A 21,018-nucleotide genomic window follows, 5' to 3' on the forward strand; every position below is an offset into this window, starting at 1 on the left:
CATCCCCGAAACGCTGCTGCTGGACTGTCTCGCCAACTTTTTCTGGGGCGGGCTGGCCTCGGGCCGCAGTCTCGGGGCACCGGCAGCAGCAGGGTCCAGCGGGCGTTCCTGGCTGCAGCCGACATTCGGCCGTTGCCCAGTGAGACCCTCCCGCGGAGGGGCGGAGCGGGTCAGGGCCGCCGTCCTTCGGGAGTAAGGGGCCGGGGAAAACAGCCGCGTCTGAGGCAAAACTCAGGAGCGAGGTACGGCCTGGGGCCTGGTCACGGAGAGCGGAAAAGCGGGGAGCAGACGAGAGCTGAGGACGGATGACGGGTGCGCCATTGCTGATCCGGGAGAACAGACCGGGTAGCTGGTGACGCCATTTTGACCGCTCCCGCGCAGGCGCAGACGCTCCTTTGAGCGCCGTAACACTCCGCCCCAGGAGGCTAGCAGCGCCATCTAGTGGAGAGCGGAGCCGTTGCACTGGGCTCCCGCCAACTGGGCCAACCTCACTGCAAGAACACAAGTCTCACCGCCGGCTTAGTTTATGGACTATAAGGCGCTACATAGACTGACTTCTAGAGTAAACGAAGTAATTTCAGTCCTACTTCAATCTGTTAGCGGGTCCATCTATTCAATTTTCTTTCTTTATTTTTCTCTTTTATACTTCTTTCCTCTTTCTTGAATACAGAAACAAAAAATTCATTTTTATTTTCAATTTTTATTAAAAATATTTTTCTTTCATTTTTATTACTATATTTTTTACTTTTGTGTAAATTTTTTCAAATTCTATTTTATTTCCATCATTTTATTTTAGTCTACTTCAGTGTATTCACCTTTTCAAATTTTCAAACAATTTCCTTTTTTCTTTCTTTTTCTTTTTTTTTCTTTTCTTTTTCTTGAATGCAGAGAAAGAAAAACTTCATTTTTACTTTCAATATCTATTAAATATATTTTTATTTAATTTTTACTGTATTTTTTGCTTTTATGTAAATTTTATCAAATTCTATTTTACTTCCATCATTTTATTTTAGTCTACTACAGGGTATTCACTTTTTCAAATTTTCAAACGATTTTCTTTCTTTCTTTTCTTTTTTATCTTTTTTCTCTTTTTCATTTCGTTTCTTCTTGAATACAGAAAAAGAAAAAAATTCATATCTATTTTTAATATTTATTAAAAATATTTTTCTTTAATTTTTTCCACTATATTCTTTACTTTTGTGTACATTTTTTCAAATTCTATTTTACTCCCATCATCTCATTTTAGTCTACTTCAGTGTATTCATTTTTTCAAATTCTCAAAGGATTTCCTTTTTTTTCTCTAATCTGTCAAACCACTTTCAACACCCAGACCAAAACACACCTAGGATCTAGCATCATTTATTCGATTTGTGTGTGTGTGTGTGTGTGTGTGTGTTTAATTTTAATTTTTTTAATTTCAATTTTTCTACCTCATTAATTCCTTTTTTCCCTTCAAAATGAAAAAAACAAAGGAATTCACCCTAAAAGAAAGAGCATGAAGAAACGACAGCCAGGGATTTCACCAACACAGATACAAGCAAGATGTCTGAACCAGAATTTAGAATCATGATAATAAGAATACTAGCTGGAGTTGAAAATAGATTAGAATCCCTTTCTGCAGAGAAAAAAGAAGTAAAAAATAGCCAGAATGAAATTAAAAATGCTATAACTGATCTGCAATCATGGATAGATGCCATGGCGGCAAGGATGGATGAGGCAGAACAGAGAATCAGCGATATGGAGGACAAACTTACAGAGAATAACGAAGCAGAAAAAAAGAGGGAGATTAACGCAAAAGAGCACGATGTAAGAATTAGACAAATCAGTGACTCATTAAAAGGAACAACATCAGAGTCATAGGGGTCCCAGAAGAGGAAGAGAGAGAAATAGAGGTAGAAGGGTTATGTGAGCAAATCATAGCACAAAACTTTCCTAACCTGGGGAAAGACACAGACATTAAAATCCAGAAAGCACAGAGGACCCCCATTAGATTCAGCAAAAACCAACCATCAACAAGGCATATCATAGTCAAATTCACAAAATACTCAGGCAAGGAGAGAATCATGAAAGCAGCAAGGCAAAAAAAAGTCCCTAACCTACAAGGGAAGACAGATCAGGTTTGCAGCAGACCTAGCCACAGAAACTTGGCAGGCCAGAAAGGAGTGGCAGGGTATATTCAGTGTACTGAATCAGAAAAATATGCAGCCAAGAATTCTTTATCCAGCAAGGCTGTCATTCAAAATGGAAGGAGAGATAAAAAGTTTCCCAGGCAAACAAAAATTAAAGGAGTTTGTCACCACTAAACCAGCCCTGCAAGAAATTTTAAGGGGGACTCTCTGAGGGGAGAAAAGATGAATATGTATGTGTGTGTGTGTGTGTGTGTGTGTGTGTGTATACATATCAAAAGCAACAAAGATTAGAAACAACCAGAGAACATCACCAGAAACTCCAACTCTACAAACATCATGATGGCAATAAATTCATATCTTTTAGTACTCACTCTAAACGTCAATGGACTCAATGCTCCAATCAAAAGACATAGGGTAACAATGGATAAGAAAATAAGATCCATCTATATGCTGTTTACAAGAGACCCACTTGAGACCTAAAGACACCTTCAGATTGGAAAAAAAAGGGGATGGAGAACCATCTCTCATGCTAATGGTCAACAAAAGAAAGCTGGAGTAGCCATACTTGTATCAGACAAACTAGACTTTAAAATAAAGACTGTATCAAGAGATGCATAAGGGCATTATATCATAGTTAAGGGGTTTATCCACCAAGAAGACCTAACAATTATAAACATTTATGTGTCAAATGTGGGAGTACACAAATATATAAATCAATCAGTCACAAACATAAATAAACTCATCGATAGTAATACCATAAGAGTAGGAGACTTCAACACCCCACTCATAACAATGGACAGATCATCTAATCAAAAAATCAACAAGGAAACAATGGCCTTGAATGACACACTGGACCAAATGGACTTAACAGGTATATTCAGAACACTTCATCCAAAAGCTGCAGAATATACATTCTTCTCCAGTGCACATGGAACATTCTCCAGAATAGACCATATACTGGGACACAAACCATCCATAAGTAAGTACAAAAAGATCAAGATCATACCGTGCATATTTTCAGACCACAACACTATGAAACTCGAAATCAACCGCAAGAAAAAATTTGGAAAGGTAACAAATACTTGGAGACTAAAGAACATCCTACTAAAGAATTAATGGGCTAACCAAGCAGTTAAAGAGGAAATTAAAAAGTATATGGAAGTCAATGAAAATGATGACACCATAACCCAAAACCTCTGGGATGCAGCAAAGGCGGTCATAAGAGGAAAGTATACAGCAATCCAGGCCTTCCTAAAGAAGGAAGAAAGATCTCAGATACACAACCTAACCTTACGCCTTAAGGAGCTGGAAAAAGAATAGCAAATAAAACCCCAAAACAGCAGAAGACAGGAAATAATAAACATTAGAGCAGAAATTAATGCTATCGAAACCAACACAACAAAACAAAACAAAACAAAAAACAGTAGAACAGATGAATGAAACTAGAAGCTGGTTCTTTGAAAGAATTTACAAAATTGATAAACCCCTAGCCAGTTTGATCAAAAAGAAAAAGGAAAGGACCCAAATAAATAAAATCAAGAATGAAAGAGGAGAGATCACAACCAACACAGCAGAGATAAAAACAATAATAAGAGAATATTATGAGCAATTATATGCCAATAAAATGGGCCATCTGGAAGAAATGGACAAATTCCTAGAAACATACACACTACCAAACCTGAAACAGGAAGAAGTAGAAAATCTGAACAGACCCATAACCAGTAAGGAAATCGAATTAGTAATCTAAAATCTGCCAAAAAAACAAGTCCAGGGCCAGATGGCTTTCCAGGGGAATTCTACCAAACATTTAAGGAAGAGTTAACACCTATTCTCTTGAAGCTGTTCCAAAAAATAGAAATGGAAGGAAAATTTCCAAACTCTTTCTATGAAGCCAGCATTACCTTGATTCCAAAACCAGACAGAGACCCCACTAAAAAGGAGAACTATAGACCAATTTCCCTGATGAACATGGACGCAAAAATCCTCAACAAGATATTAGCCAACCAGCTCCAACAATACATTAAAAAAATTATTCACCAGGACCAAGTGGGATTTATACGTGGGATACAGGGCTAGTTCAATATCTGCAAAACAATGAACATGATTCATCACATCAATAAAAGAAAGGACAAGAACCATATGATCCTCTCAATAGATGCAGAGAAAGCATTTGACAAAATACAGCACCCTTTCTTGATAAAAACCCTCAAGAAAGTAGGGATAGAATGAGCATACCTCGAGACCAGAAAAGCCATATATGAAAGACCCACTGTTAATATCCTCAATGGGGAAAAACTGAGAGCTTTCCCCCTAAGGTCAGGAACAAGACAGGGATGTCCACTCTCGCCACTGTTATTCAACATAGTATTGGAAGTCTTAGCCTCTGCAACCAGACAACACAAAGAAATAAATGACATCCAAATCGGCCAGGAGGAGGTCAAACTTTCACTCTTCTCAGATGACATGATACTCTATATGGAAAACCCAAAAGATTCCACCAAAAACGGCTAGAATTGATTCATGAATTCAGCAAAGTTGCAGGATATAAAATCAACGCACAGAAATCAGTTGCATTCCTATACACCAACAATGAAGCAACAGAAAGAGAAATCAAGGAATTGATCCCATTTACAGCTGCACAAAAAACCGTAAAAATACCTAGGAATAAATCTAACCAAAGAGGTGAAAAATCTATACTGAAAGCTATAGAAAACTTTTGAAAGAACTTGAAGAAGACAAAGAAAAACATGGAAAAAGATTCCACGCTCCTGGATAGGAAGAACAAATATTGTTAAAATGTCAATACTACCCAAAGCAATCTACATATTCAAAACGATCCCTATCAAAATAACACCAGCATTCTTCACAGAGCTAGAACAAATAATCCTAAAATTTGTATGGAACCAGAAAATACCCCGAATAGTCAAAGCAATCTTGAAAAAGAAAACCAAAGCAGGAGGCATCACAATCCCAGACTTCAAGCTATACTACAAAGCTGTAATCATCAAGACAGTATGGTACTGGCACAAGAACAGACACTCAGATCAATGGAACAGAATAGGGAACCCAGAAATGGACCCACAAACGTAAGGCCAACTAATCTTTCACAGAGCAGGAAAGAATATCCAATGGCATAAAGACAGTCTCTTGAGCAAGCGGTGCTGGGAAACTGGACAGCGACATGCAGAAGAATGAACCTGGACCACTTTCTTACACCATACACAAAAATAAACTCAAAATGGATGAAAGACCTCAATGTAAGACAGGAAGCCATCAAAGTCCTCAAGGAGAAAGCACGCAAAAACCTCTTTGATCTTGGCCACAGCAACTTCTTACTCAACACGTCTCCGGAGGCAAGGGAAACAAAAGCAAAAATGAACTACTGGGACCACATCAAAATAAAAATCTTCTGCACAGCGAAGGAAACAATCAGCAAAACTAAAAGACAACCGACAGAATGGGAGCAGATATTTGCAAATGACATAGCAGATGAAGGGTTAGTATCCAAAATCTATAAAGGACTTATCAAACTCAACACCCAAAACACAAATAATCCAGTGAAGAAACACACAAAAGACACGAATAGACACTTCTCCAAAGAAGACATCCAGATGGCCAACCGACACATGAAAAAATGCTCACCATCACTCATCATCAGGGAAATACAAATCAAAAGCACAATGAGATACCACCTGACACCTGTCAGAATGGCTCACATGAACAACTCAGGCAACAACAGATGTTGGCGAGGATGCGGAGAAAGAGGATCTCTTTTGCGTTGTTGGTGGGAATGCAAGCTGGTGCAGCCACTCTGGAAAACAGTATGGAGGTTCCTCACAAAACTAAAAATAGAACCACCCTGTGACCTAGCAATTTCACTATTAGGCATTTATCCAAGGGATACGGGTGTGCTGTTTCGAAAGGACACATGCACCCCCATGTTTACAGCAGCACTATCGACAATAGCCCAAGTATGGGAAGAGCCCAAATGTCCATCGATGGATGAATGGATAAAGAAGATGTGGTATATATATACAGTGGAGTATTACTTGGCAATCAAAAAGAATGAAATCTTGCCATTTGCAACTATATGGATGGAACTGGAGGGTATTATGCTAAGTGAAATTATTCAGTCAGAGAAAGAAAAAATCATACGATTTCACTCATATGAGGACTTTAAGAGACAAAAACAGATGAACATAAGGGAAGGGAAACAAAAAGAATATAAAAACAGGGAGGGGGACAAAAAAGAAGAGACTCATAGACATGGAGAACAAACTGAGGGTTACAGGAGGGATTGTGGGAAGGGGGATGGGCTAAATGGGTCAGGGGCACTAAGGAATCTACTCCTGAAATCATTGTTGCACTATATGCTAACTAACTTGGATGTAAATTTAAATAAATAAATAAATAAATAAATAAATAAATAAATACCTACAAAATCCTACAGTAGAGGCAAAGGGAGGCCGTCTTCCCCATCTGGAAGGAGAGACCACTGCTTTGTGAAGAGCTCCTCTCTTACCTCTGCAATAAATCTCTGCCTCTTTCTCTAAATGGCTTGCTCTTGAATTCTTTCTTGTGCAAAGCCAAAAATCCTCTTGGGGCCTCAGCCGTCCACCATCAGAGTTAGAATTTCATTTTAAAGGGCACCTGGGTGGCTCAGTCGGTTAAGCGTCCCACTTCAACTCAGGTCATGATTTCACTGTTCGTGAGTTTGAGCCCCGCATCCAATTCTCTTCAGAGCCTGGAGTCTGCTTCAGATTTTGTGTCTCCCTCTCTCTCTCTCTCTCTCTCCCTCTCTCTCTCTGCCCCTCCCCCACGTGTGTTTTCTGTCTCTCAAAAATAAATAAATAAGCATTAAAAAAGAGTTTTATTTGAACAAATCCAAATATTACCAGATGACACACAGATTTTTCAAAAGCAATGTTATAAGGCATTTGGTCTGATTATGCCAATATCCGACACATTGGTCTTGCAATTCTATTGTTTCTTGTTTCTGCTCACACTTGCTCATGGTTCCTTGGTTCTTTGCATGTTTCATGACTTACTGTGAGCTCCTACTTACTGGAAATTTATCTGTGGGATTTCAGTGTGCAAATGTGTTTACGGATTTTAACTGAGAAGGTCTGGAGTGGGTCCCAAGGACCTACCTTTTTAACAAGGTAAGCTCCTTCAGGGAGGACTTGTATTTGCTTTCATCAGGTACCTGGAGATCCTTAACCCTGAGTGACCTCTTTCATACTACACAAGGAGTATGAATTCAATCTCTATACCCAAGTGAGTTTCAACCTTGTTTTGGATTCTCAGGAAAGATTTCTTTCCCCTTCAATCCAGAACAAGGGCTTGAGACAGGTAGTTTTCCTTGTAGTTAACTGCGGGTGAGGATACTCTAACTACTCTTAAACTAAAGTGAGGCCGTTTGAAGTGACAGCCAAGACGGGAGATTCGTTGGCCCTCCCATGATGGCTGGGACATTGTTTTCGTGTGGCCTGGTGCTTGGTGCTGCCTTGAATACTGAATCTCATAATCACCCTGTTAGCAAACGTCCTCAAGGTGATAGCTTATTGTCTGCTCAGCTTCGTTTGGTTTCCTCTTCTACACTCCTACCTCTGAGATGTCCCCAAGGGATTTTCTAAGGGATTGTTATGTAATTAAAAGGATGATTTAGGGGCACCTGGGTGGCTCAGTTGGTTGAGCGTCCAACTTCGGCTCAGGTCATGATCTCACAGTCCGTGAGTTTGAGCCCCATGCTGGGCTCTGTGCTGACAGCTCAGAGCCTGGAGCCTGCTTTGGATTCTGTGTCTCCTTCTCTGCCCCTTCCCTGATCACACTCGGTCTCTGTATCTCTCTCTATCAAATATAAATAAACATTGAAAAAATTTTTAAGATGATTTATATGTATTTCTAGAAAAATATCTCTAAAAATTGTAAAGTGATGGCATTTTTGTAGTTGTCGTTTTCATCGAGAAGGTCATTCTGGGACCATGGTTCCTTATGCTGCTGGAAACAGATCCCTCCAGTAACCATGCTCAGTAAGGCACTGACATGTGCACAGCAGGAAGGCAGCAGAGTGGAGGTGGGGGATCTTCCACTACCCTTATCCCCAGGTGGTAGGGAAGTAGGACGTTCTGTGTTTAGTATTGAACCTGTCGTGTTAACACTATGTCCACGGGCTTGCACACGTTGTTTGGGAATAAGGCCTCCCTCGCTTCGGTGTTGTTTTCAAGATTCACTAATTGCCTATCCAAACGCGATATCCCAGGACGGATATTGGCATCACTCACTGAAATAAACCAGGATTAAAGGGCTAAAACTTCAGTTTTGAAATGTGAGATGCTTTCTTTGTAAATATTTTTTCAATGTTTATTTATTTTTGAGAGAGAGACAGAGCACGAGCAGGGAAGGGGCAGAGAGAGAGGGAGACACAGAATCCGAAGCAGGCTCCAGGCTCCAGGCTCCGAGCTGTCAGCACAGAGCCCGACGCGGGGCTCGATCTCACAGACCGCGAGATCATGACCTGGGCTGAAGTCTCACGCTCAACTGACAGAACCACCCAGGCGTCCCATGAGATGCTTTCTTTGGAGCTCTCCACGAGGAGATGTCGGCTAGGTTGCTGGTCTGGGCAGAGCAGAGACCTGGGCTCTAAGTCAATGTGGAGTGATCTGGGGCCACAATAGGAAGGACGAACATGTCCCATTGGCCACCGGCCGGTAGTAGCAGAGAGCTGCTGGGTGGTAGCTGGAGTTCACACACCAGGCTTCTTAGAAGAGAGGGCTGTCGGAGCCACGAAGATTTATGAGAGAATGTGCATTCGAGCAAGCGTGATGTGCACCCGGCAGCGAGGCTGTGCTGCCGGGAGAATCCTGACAGCAGACCCACCTGAGAGAGGTGGGCAGGAGACAGAGGTGTTTGTTTGCCTCATTATCTCCTTGTAAAAACAATCTCCACGTTCATTTTATTTTCAAGTGGCGTGAATTTAATCTTCCTTTCAACAAACAAAGCAACCAAAAGGAACAGAAGGTAAGTACCAGAAACAGACGCTGGAGAAACCTCCAGAAAGGTAATCCGTTAGGCTGCAGTGATAGGCGTCAGCCCTGCCTTGCCAGAGAGCACCTGCACAATCCCAGTCCCCGGGGAAGACACCGTGGGGGCTGCACGTGGCAGCAGGACCCAGTCCACGTGGATCCAGGATTGCCAGCGGCGCTCCGGAACCCACACTCTGCAGGTGGACCCAGCCGTGCTGGGACGTGCCACGCCGGCCACCTCGCTGCCATTCCTGCCTCGCATGCTGGCTCCTGACGCCCTCCCCAGCTCTTTTCTCCCTCTTCTAGAGCCCAGTCACACACCTTCACCCCAAGCAGACCGAACGTTCTGATGCCTTTACTATAGACGTCCCCTCCTGCATCCTACCTCGGACTGGGCTGCCCTGGATGTTGACCCTGGCGTGGATCACACAGCAGCTTCTTCCCACCACTGACCCCCCTCCCTACACAGGAGGGAACGTGTTATTTCGATTCCTGGATCTTAGCACCTGGAGTCGGCCCCGCATAAGTCTGTCCCTTACACCTAGCTCACGCCACCGATGTCCCTGCTGCCAAGCCCAGATGGCTGTGCTCCGTGAAAACTGGACGTTTCTAGGAGACTCGCTCATTCCCTTCCTTCAACAGATACTTATTTCCTGACTGCCGTGGACGCTCCAGGTTCCACCACAACGAAAATAAAGCCTCTCCCTGTCCTCGTGAGACTGTTCTGGTAGGGATGGAGCAGGAGGGGCGGACAGTAATAACCAGGATTACGGAGCACGTCAGGTAGGAAATGTCGCGAACAACAACAAAGCAAGGTAAGAGGGAAAGAATCTCCAGGACTGGTGAGGGAGGGGGGTGACTATGTCTGGAGTGTCCCAAGATGGGCCTCGGTAGGACAGAGGCATCCAGTAGGGGCATGAAGGGAGGGAAGGAACCATAAGAATATCCGATGGCAGAGTATCCAAAAGAAGGAACCACAGGGAGGGACCCTGGTGCAGGCACCTGCTCGGCATGTCACAGGAACAGGGAGGACGCCAGGACACTGGGAGGAGAGGCGAGGCCAGCTGGCCAGCAGAGCAGAGCCGGTGGGGAGGGCAGTTAGGTCAAGGAACTCTTACCTGGGGTGAGTTGGAGACTCACAACCAGAAGGTTGTGGGCAGAGGCCTGAAATAACGGGACTTCCAAAAAGGGATCACTCTGAGGGCACCTGGGTGGCTGAGTCGGCTGAGTACCTGACTTCAGCTCAGGTCATGATCTAGCAGTTTGTGAGTTCGGGCCCTACATCAGGCTCTCTGCTGACAGCACGGAGCCTGCAGCCTGCTTCAGATCCTCTGCTCCTCACTCTTCCAAAAACAAATGCAACATTAAAAAAATAAAAGCGTCACTCCATTCCCATGTCAGGAACAGACCATGCTAGGGAGGCAAGAGGAGCCTGAGCAAATCTGGAGCAGCTGTGATAACCCAGGGGCGCAGTGAGGCCAGTCTGGATCTGCCGGAGGAATGGACATGGGGAGGTTTATTCTGAAGATGACCCAGGAGGACTGTCCACATGAACGGCGGGAGGTAGATGGGACTGAAGATGCTGTGTAGCTGAGCGAGTGCGGGGTCGGGCTGTCACCTGCTGAGAGGGGAGGCAGCTCCATGTGTGCGTAGGGTGGAGGGACCAGGAGTTCAGCTGGGGACACGTGAAAGCGGTGATCCACCAAGAGACCAAGAGATACCAAGCCGGAAGGTGGTCGTAGAAGCCTGGGGCTCCGGGCAGGGACTCAGATAAGCGTTTGGGAGCATAGATGCTGTTTAACGCAATAGGACGGGAGAAAAACACCAGAGTCGTGTAGTGACAGCAGAGGAAAGGTGGAGGACCGAGGGCTGCGCGGCGTCTGCACTGAGCACTGCTGTCCCGAGGAGGAAGTTACAGTGAAGTGTCTGTGGCTCTTGGGCCCCCAAGCCTGGGTGCTTTAGCCAAAGTAACTCTGCTTTTTGTGAAAAACACACTGAACTCACCCTGCTTGGGGTCCCTAGCAGATTCTACCACTAACAAGCTCTGTGACCTTGGACAGCATAGTTAATCCCGCCGTGCCTCGGTTTTTCCCTCTGTAAAATGGAAATAATGTTACTGCTTTCCCAAGCGTAGAGATTTTTCACGAGGACTGAATGAGTTAAAGATCTCAGGTCAAGGCCAGTCAGGAAATTCACTCCGGAAAAGTGTTGGACGTTACGATATGGTTTATACCTCGGGGTTGTAAATATAACTTCATTAGAACCAAGAGCTTGACCTGCTAAAGGCTTTTTCATGACAAACAGTGGTGGCTTTCTATCACCACAAGTTTATAGGTAGAGACCCGTTATTATATGCATACAATTATGCATTAATCTTTGGAAGGCAAACAAAGCTTCTTAAATTACGACACAAGAATATGAAATAATGTTAGGGAACCTAAGTGTCTGGATTGAGGAATTTTATTATTTGCTAAAATTTGTTTGTAAATATAAGCAGCACACGGGCAAAACTCTCCGTTGACTCCCCTTCCAGTCTTAGATCTTAAAGCATGAAAATTAGCCCAGTTAGAATATGTTGTTTCCAATCACTAAATCGCTTTCATACAGTAGTGTCTGTAACTAGCTGTTTCTTTGTCATTTCTTTATTGAATAAGGGACTCTTGGGCAAACCTAGACTCGGGCACATCCGCTTCCTAAACACAGGATCGGGGTGCAGGGCGGGGCCTCGGATGGGCCTTGTAGACGCGGAGGTCTACCCTCGAGGAGGTGCGCTCGCCCAGGTTCTACAGCCCATGGCAGGTGGACCCCAGACGGACCCCAGGTCCCGGCTCCTCAGCTCAGGCTGATGTAAACAACACCGCATTGCCTCCACTGCCTTGGCCGACCTCCTGCCTAAAATGGGGACTCTGCTTGCAAGACACAGGATCCCCGCTGACAAAAATAAGCTAATGGTGTGAGACCCTGGGCAGCCCTCCAGGGTCTTGACTCTGGATTGACACGCACTTGTGGAGCTGCCAGACACCCTGAAGGAAACCTCAGTCCGCAAAGTCTCCCTGTGCAGGGCACATTTTGGATGAGTTTTGTGCACCAGGTCACTTGGGGAAGATGGTGCGAATCACTGGAATAACTTCTTACCGAGGCGCTCTTGTGAAAGCACATGCCTCCCTGTTTTTACTGGGTCCTTACAGGAAATATCCGAGACCTCCAAACCTATTTGTGAGGGGCGAAAAGTTTGGAATTGAGGATAGAATTTGGAACAGGAGGATTTTTTTTTTTTCTCTCCAACGATGTTTCCTTGACAAATATAAATACGATCAGAGAAATTGCCTACCACCACGTACGGAGTGCCCGATCTTCTAGAACAGCACCACGTACTTCTCTATGAGCCCTGTTCAGGTAGGAAAAATTTTCCCCATTTTACCTGTGTGGCCAAAGGTCACACACTCAGTTTGGAATTAGAAATCAAAAACAGGCTTCTTTGAATTCAAAACGTTGGCTTTTTCAACACAAAATCCCCATCTGAAACGGATCATGCTGTATTTCTTGTTGGGTTGACTCTTAAACTTCCTCATATGTATATGGAAATACCAAGTAATCTTGACATTTCCTGATGCTACTGCAATAGAATGGGCTGATTTTGAAGGGACAGCCAGTTGCAAAATTTTGAGAGATTTACATTTGGGTAAGTCTCTAGTTTCAGGTCCACAATGAGAAGATTTTGTCATTTAAGGTTTAAAAAAAAAATTTGCCAATCTTGATTTGAAGAGGTAAATGTTCATCTGCAGAAAACCCCATCAATTGTAAAGATTATCATGAGAACCTCCAAAGCAAAAGTAACAAAAGTAGCACATTTGTACAGAATTGAAGAAGCTTGATTTAGTCAGTGAGAATTTCTTCTTCACACAGATTTTTGTCATTTCTCTCAGCTCCAGGGGCCCCTTAATGGCAAATTAGCAAGGTGCTACTGTCTTGTAACTAGGAGACATTTTAACACATTGACATTCAGCATTGTGACCGGCTTCTTGCTAGACTGCTAATTAATATTTGCACTGGCTGCAGAAATTGTGTGTTTTTTAGATGATTTCATATGAAAAAAACTGCTTCCAAGTGAAGCAGGATTTCATCAAAAAGCCGACTTTATTTTAACTTTGTTTTATCAGTGACATTGACAAGAAGAATTACTATGGACTACGTATCTATTCTTGCTGGACACGGAGGCATCTTGCACACTTTATCTCAGCGGTGCTACAGTTGGGCAAGAGAAATAATTCTACCCCCATTGTGTGGTTTACGACACTAAGCCTAAATGTTTAAATCATTTGCTCAAGAATATGCAGTTGATGAGGGCTGCAACTGAGGTTCAAAGCCTCCTCTGTCAGAATCCAAAGACGCCCTTAACTCAATCAGACCATCATCCTCAAGCTGAAGAAGTTCCACTTGATAGAGGAGTAGAAACCGATCACTATTCTAAGTGACACACTGTAGATTCTCATCTGTAAAAGAGCGAAAACAACATGCCCTTCCAAATCATTTAATTGGAAGGTATGTGACTACATTAGAGCTTCCCTGGTATCCAGCCGGCACACAAATATAATCACAGCCCCTTTTTTTCTTTAACGACCAGGGTTCATTCTGATTAGTTCACACCCAGGGCTAACCAGTTATTACATATATTGAATCATGTTCCAGAAGAACAGGAACATCATCTTCAAGTGTGACTTCATAGAAACAGGACAGTTTTCTTCATCATAAGAGAAGATGGCTGAAGATACCCATATGGCCACACATCTATGCTCTCCGCTGTATCTTTGTTGAAAGAATTACAAAAGTAAGGTCAAGCTTGGAGGGAACAGGAGCCAGCAGCCTGAGCTAGGTTTTCTCTAAGGAAGAACAATTTGCTTTGTGCTTTGATGGTATTTTCAGTCTCTGAATTCTCTTCTGCATTTCTTTTCTGAGCACAAATTTTCTTCCCTGATGATCTAGGTCAATACTTGAACAGATGGCAGCTGGCATTTCCATACTGTAGCTTGGGAGGAACTGGGAGAAACTCAAAGGGTCCTAAACTACAAAAAAACAAAAACAAAAACAAAAACAAAAAACAAAACAAACAAAAAACTTAAATTTATAAAGCTTTCACTTTTAAAACAAAGGCCAATCACATCACTGTTGATTTCTTCTTTTAAGGAAAGAATATCCAAATTCCTGTTGACATTTTACCTGTTTTTATTTTAACTTTCATTGTTTTAGTATGCAAATAATGCATGCTTATATGGAAAAATAGAAAATGCAGAGAAGAGGGGCGTGTGAGTGGCTCAGTTGTTTAAGCAGTTGACTTCAGCTCAGGTCATGATCTCACAGTTCATGAGTTGGAGTCCCATATCAGGCCCTGCGCTGACAGCTCAGAGCCTGGAGCCTGCTTCGGATTCAGTGTCTCCTCTCTCTGCACTTCCCCAGCTCACACTCTGTCTCTATCTCTTTCAAAAATACATAAACGTTAACAAAAAATTAAAAACAAGAGAGAAGAAAATGCAGAGAAGAAAAAACAGGAAAGGAAAAAGTCCTGTGTGATCTCTTCAGTGATAAGGGGGTATTAATACCAACTTACTTTGATTTATGTTAACCCAATTGTAGGGAGGGGGTAATCTTTTTTTTATCTCCTTATAGCCTGTTGGGGACTTGTCTTTTTATTTCCTATAGGTTTAGAACATATACACTCACATTACACAGTGAAATCACACTGGATGTGCTATCTGTAATCGATTATCAGGCTTCCATATTAACAATTTCATTGCATTCATGATATGTTCCTTACAATGTTCATGTAACTTTCGTGATCATCTCAGTGGCTGTGGATGCCAACACACGGGACTCATACTATTATTTGCTACGCAGCCTTAAATTATTAACGTTACAATTGATTAACTTTTGTTATTTTTATTTTTAAAAACACTCTAATGAACATTTGTGTATATGTATCTTGGCACTAATAACTTCCTTGGTATAAATCTAGAAGTGGGTCAAAGCAATGAACGTTTTTAAAGCTTCCGATATCGTGTGCAGAAAGGTAACAACAAACTGTTTTCACACAAGCTGTGTATGAGCACACCTCAGGCCTCTCACCCTCTGCCACGCTGCATATTTTTATTCCACTTAATAATTGCCAGTCTCAGCAATGCAGGAAAACAGTAGCTCTTTTTTGTCCTAATACAGTCTATCCCTTTCAGGCTATGTTCCACACAGATACAAAATCCAGCATGAAACAAGGAAATTTGGACCTTATGCTAGCCTTTTTTACAGAGTATTTCTGTAATTTTTTTCTTTCTAAGTTTCTCCATGTTCTGCCTCACTCTCCCTTCTGAATTTCCAGCATTCACCTCAGAAGGAACCCAAGAATGTAGCCCAAGAATTGAGCTCAGAAGCACAGAATAGTAGAGCCAAGGGAACAGACTGTGTCCCAGCATCCCCACCTCACGGGGGACCTAGGAAAAGACACCCAAGCTTCTTGGCACCTACGGCTCTCCAGACTGAACAATGCACAGGCAAGCACAAGGTCTGCAGCCAGCAGCTCCCTGGTTGTCCTTTAATTTGGAATAATTACCTATTTTTATTTTCTGCTATTGATTATCCTTTCAAAACTTACTGTTGGTGGTTCTGATTAAATTCACACATTTTCCAGAAGACAGAGCAGTAGGGCTGAAGCAGAGACATTTCCCCTCACTCAAACTAAAGTTTTTCCTTGGTAGGACAAACTTCTACAAGGACAGCTGTCCCGGGGGAGCCAGGAAGAGCCACGGGTGCTGGGGCAGCTCACAGGTTTTGAAAGCCCCTGTAAGTGAGGCTCACAGTTAAGGTGGGAAGCTGTGATTTCAGCTTCAGTCCCTCAAAATCAGCAAATGATGGGTGTTTAGACGGCATGATGGGGCCCATGAAGACGGGACAGCCCATCAATGACTCCTATCTTGGTTGTCTGTCAACATGCATGAATTGGTTAAATGTTAAAGCCCTGTGCCACTTCTACCTCCACATCTGCAAGACGGTTAATGTCCAAAGATGAGAAGATACGGATCTCCTATCATTTCAGAACTTAGTCTAGAAGTTATTCTGCAAACAGTAATAAAAATAAGCAAATGACAGACTTTGAAGAATTCTTCCAAGATTTTTAATACAGGAAATACAGAATGTTTTTAATGGGACAGGTCGGGGCATTTGGTGGAAGACATGTGGGCAAAACTTGAGCCAGAGTCCACCCCCCCCCCGCCCCTGCCCCACTCTATCCAGTCATTAGCTGAGGTGGGCAAAGCAGAGGGAGGAAAGCAATCCCCTAGGGGAATACAGTTGAGAAGAATAGGTATTTATGGTGATATTTTAAGCAACCGGAACTAGAAGTCAAGGACTTTCTGAAAATCACTGAAAGAACATAATAAAGGAGGTTGCGTTCTAGCATGTATTGACATGGGATCAGACAGCAAGGTGCCTGCAGAAGCAGAGACCAGTGGAATGTGGCTAAGAGAGTACGATAAATCTAGGACGGACCTTCATAGAGATGATTACCTCAATCACACTTGGCTGAGGAACTTAATATTAGAACCACTATACAGACAGTACTTGAAGGTGTGCAAGAATAGGTCAAATAAAATGGGGAGGCTTTTTTCCTCATTCCATAGTGTGGGCTTGGCCCCTTCTCAACTAATTCTCTTACGATTTTCAGATATTTTGAGTTAAAGAATCTCTGATAGAAATAGATATTGTGTTGTCAGAAACAGATATTTGATCTGCTAGAAATTTGTACCACTGCAGTCAAAATTCTGATAAGAAGTAGAGGAAAACAGATGAAGTAAACAGGCCCCCACCCCCAGAATGCAGCCCAGACAGGGAGCACTCAGGTTCAGGGCTGTGATTTCCCTGCTGGGTTGGGTGCTCTGGGCTACCTGCACTCTGGGAGTTCACGTTGTTGCATGTGGCTGCTACATCTGGGGACATTTCATCTCATCCTAGCACATGAAATGTGACGGTCACTTCCAAGGAAGTCCATCCCTCTGGCTGCTCCAGACCAAACAGTCAGAGCTAGTTAAGGAAGGTCATTGCCCTTCTAAAACAGAAGTGGAGATCTGACCTACTTCTACCCCTGTATTTACATCGATCCCATACTCTAAACCAACTTAAGTCTGGTACAGAAATCCGAGAGAAGAGAAGGAAGAGAAGGAGAAAAGGGGAGAACATGACTCATTTAGAATGAGTCCTGCCCCCAGATATAAGGGGCATCTCCAGCTCTTTCTATACTGGTTTTCATATCTACCACCTATGATGTTTACTTCAAATTATGGCCCTTTGTGCACTGGCCCCAACAGTACTGCAGGGAAGTGGCTGGAGGACAGTCAGCCCCACTGGTGACCTCACCAGGGGAGGGCAGAGTCTGCATGGATTCTCTTGAATCTTTCTGATGGGGCAGGTTGAAAAATTCATGTCTTGCTCTATCCTGGAACTAGAGATGATGCAGAGTGATTACAGAAATTCCACTCTGGAGTTCAGGAATTAAATCCCTGATCTCAACCAAAGGACTAGGTAAATTGATTCAGGATTTAAGCAGCAGTAGCAGCTTAGATTAATGGGATGTGGACTCAGGGGTCTGTGAGACTGGGGTCTGGAGCTAAGGGCCTACAAAATGAACTACATCACCCGGGGAGGCTTCCCTGGCCACTCGGGACTTATCTGAACTGAGGCAAACATGTAGCCCCTATGACATCACTTCTCCTTCCTGTGCCCTTGATGGGCACTGAGGATTAAGATCAAGACTCTCTCCTACTTAGGTGGGACCTAGCTTCAGGATAGTGCATGAAGCCCTCTGTCAACCCTATGTACCGCTCACGGTGCAGCAAGAGACAAACACCCTTCTTTCCTCTCATGTCTGAGGGTGCTTCTCGCCAGAAAGGTCAGTACTTATGTAAGGAAAGCCAAGTATTACTCTACTTATCTATTATTAACAAATACTAATGCAAGGTTGCAATACATAAAGATTTACGCTCAGTACTTTTTTAATGTTTATTTATTTTGAGAGAGAGAGAGAGAGAGAGAGAGGCAAGCCGGGGAGTGGCAGAAAGAGAGAGGGAGAGAGTAAGAATCCCAGGCATGCACCGCGATGTCAGCTCAGAGCCCAATGAGGGGTTCGATCTCATGAACCATGAGGTCATGACCTGAGCTGAAACCAAGAATTGAATGCTTGACCGACTGAGCCACCCAGGCGCCCCTATCCTCAGTACGTTTATATTCCTCTTCTCCCTTATTCCTCACAGCAACCCCATAAAGTATATGACACTATAAATCTTATTTCACAGATTTGAAAGTCGGGGCTTGGGAAGATCAGATGACCAACTTAGTCACACAATTAGCTAGTTACAGGTCAAGAATTAAAACCAGTCTCAGGTTATGGATGAATGGGGGGGGGGCAGATAATTTTAAGAGCAGTGAGACTATTCTCTATGACAAAGTACAGGTATATACATGACATTCTGCATTTGTCAAAACCCATGGAATGTACAACACAAAGAATGAACTCTAATGTCAACAGTGGGCTTTAGTAAATACTGTTGCCTATTGGCTCAGTTGTAGCAAACAGCACTAATGACCACTGAAAATAATGGGAAACTGGCAGAGCATAGATGGTCTACCTGAACCCTGTGACTACTTGCCCAATTTTCTACAGAAATAAAACTTCTCTGAAATAGAAACTGTTACTTCTTTTAAAAAGAGAGAAACAGAGGTAAACAGAAGAATCCAACAGAGGTATGGCAAGGATGATTTCTTAATTACAACATGAACTAGTGACATAGGTGAAAGGGGTCAAGACTGCACCTGTTGTGATGAGCACTGAGAACTGTTGAATCACTGCGTAGTACACCTGAAACTAATATAATACTATATGCTAACCATACTTAAATAGAAATTTTAAATAAAATAAAATAGGGGCGGGGCACCTGGGTGGCTCAGTTGGTTAAGCATTTGACTTTGGCCAGGTCATGATCTCACGGTTTGTGGGTTTGAGCCCCACATCAGGCTCTGTGCTGACAGCTCAGGGCCTGGAGCCCTGAGTTTGACTCGTTGGGAAGAATAAGCCACTCAACTAACTGGTGGCTGCAGCTCCCAGCCCGCCCCCAGCACCGCCTCCTGGGGATCAGAGATCCTGCTGGGGAAGACGATGGATCTCACTCTGGACCCATCCAGTCCCAGCCCAATCTCTCCCAGTTTTTCTTCATTTCTTTGGTTCTCTCTGTCTGTGAGGTCTGCACACAGTCTACCTAAATCCATGGCGAAGGGCTAAGCTGTGTCTCCAAGTTCTCCGTGCTGAAATAGGCCTTTCTCATGTATGCGTAAGGTCGGTAAATTCTTCTTATTTATATGTCACGATGCCTGGATGTAAATGAACAAGTACGTCTGCAAACAGCAAAGCACATTTCAGCGCAAAGGGATCGTGCGGAGAGGGGCAACCACCAGCGCCCTTGGGAAGCAGTCCCCCAGCCGGAAGCATTGACGGATTTCCGTGCGTGGGCGAACAGCTGGGAGAAGTCCGGGCATGCGCACTGCTGTCCTAGCGGCCTCTACCGGAAGGAGTGGGGGAAGGAGCAGCGAGTGGGGCCTGCGCTGCTTTCCTTCTCTCTGCCTGTCCTTGGGCAAATCAAGTACATTCTGCACGTCCCACTGCACAAGTTCTTGCTGACGTTGTCGTTAGGAATCTAGGACTCGGGCGCGGGGTGCTCCCGAGGTCTGTGGTCAGGAGAGGAGGGGTTCGGTGCCTGTTTCCTTCTGCCTCCTTCCTGGGCCTTGAGGAGGTGATCTTGGGGAGCTCATCAGCTCAAAGCCAACAGCTCAGCCTTTAAAGACATGCTGATAATTTATAGCCTTTTATGAGGCTCCACATTCATTTCGGAGTTTCCTTTGCCAAGTTTGTGTCTCACGTTGGGTCTTTTCTCCTTTGGGTAAAAATATCTGTTGGGCTGGCCAGGGCCCTGGCTCGTTTTCCGCTGCAAGAGTGACACCTGCTGTTGAGGACAGAGTTGGTGATTTCTCAGAGGAAATTTCTCCGTGGGGCCAAGACCGCTTTCAGATTTCCAACATCTGGATGCATAAGTGGGTTCATTTTGCAGGCAGTAGGCACTGCCGCGCTTAACAAGCCACATTGAAGGAGTGGCCAGGGACAGGAAGACAAGAAACAAGGACAGAAAATGTCTCCTGAGATGGAAAACAAAGAAATCAAAGAGCTCTCTGGCCTGACACAGAGCGGCCAGCCAGGGATCTGCTCTGATATGGCCCTTGGACCCTGTGATTCAGAGCCATTTTCACCATTGGTGGGCCCTCCTCCAGGAGACAGGGTGCTCTGTCTCTGTCACTGGAGGCCAAGCCAGCCTCCCTTCAGGAAGACCCTGACCTACCTTCGGCTTCTGCTGACAGACTTCCCTCCAGGAAAGGACGGCCAAGGTCCATTTCCCACACTCCAGGGCACAGCAGGTGATGAGGGATGTTCTCCTTGTTTGGTCTTCCCTGCCCTGAGCTAATGCACACTGTCGTAGTCTCACCTGCCTTCACTTTACAGGACCTACAAGTCTCCAGTTTTTAAAACCCCAGAAATTAGAACAAGAGACATTTATTATCCATGTCCATTTTCCACTTGCCTTTCATGTTAGGGAATAATTCTATTATTAGTGATTTTAATTTGCCTTAACTTTGTTTTCAAGTAGGCTCCATGCTCAACATGGAACTTGAACTCACAACCTTGAGGTCAAGAGTCACAGGCATGACCTACTGAGCCAGCCAGGTGCCTGACTTCACTCTTAAGTGAGGCAACATTTGAAGTGTCTATCAAATTCTTACCG

At 43.8% G+C, this 21,018-nt stretch overlaps 1 protein-coding gene across 2 annotated transcripts in view; it reads right to left on the reverse strand.

Annotated features, from left to right (window-relative positions):
* The window catches only part of RNF144A (ring finger protein 144A), a 339,972-nt gene that overhangs the window by 145,487 nt on the left and 173,467 nt on the right, over positions 1–21,018 (reverse strand). The gene's annotated exons all lie outside the window — the stretch shown is intronic.

Source organism: Felis catus, chromosome A3 (assembly GCF_018350175.1).
Source record: "Felis catus isolate Fca126 chromosome A3, F.catus_Fca126_mat1.0, whole genome shotgun sequence".
NCBI lineage: Eukaryota > Metazoa > Chordata > Mammalia > Carnivora > Felidae > Felis > Felis catus.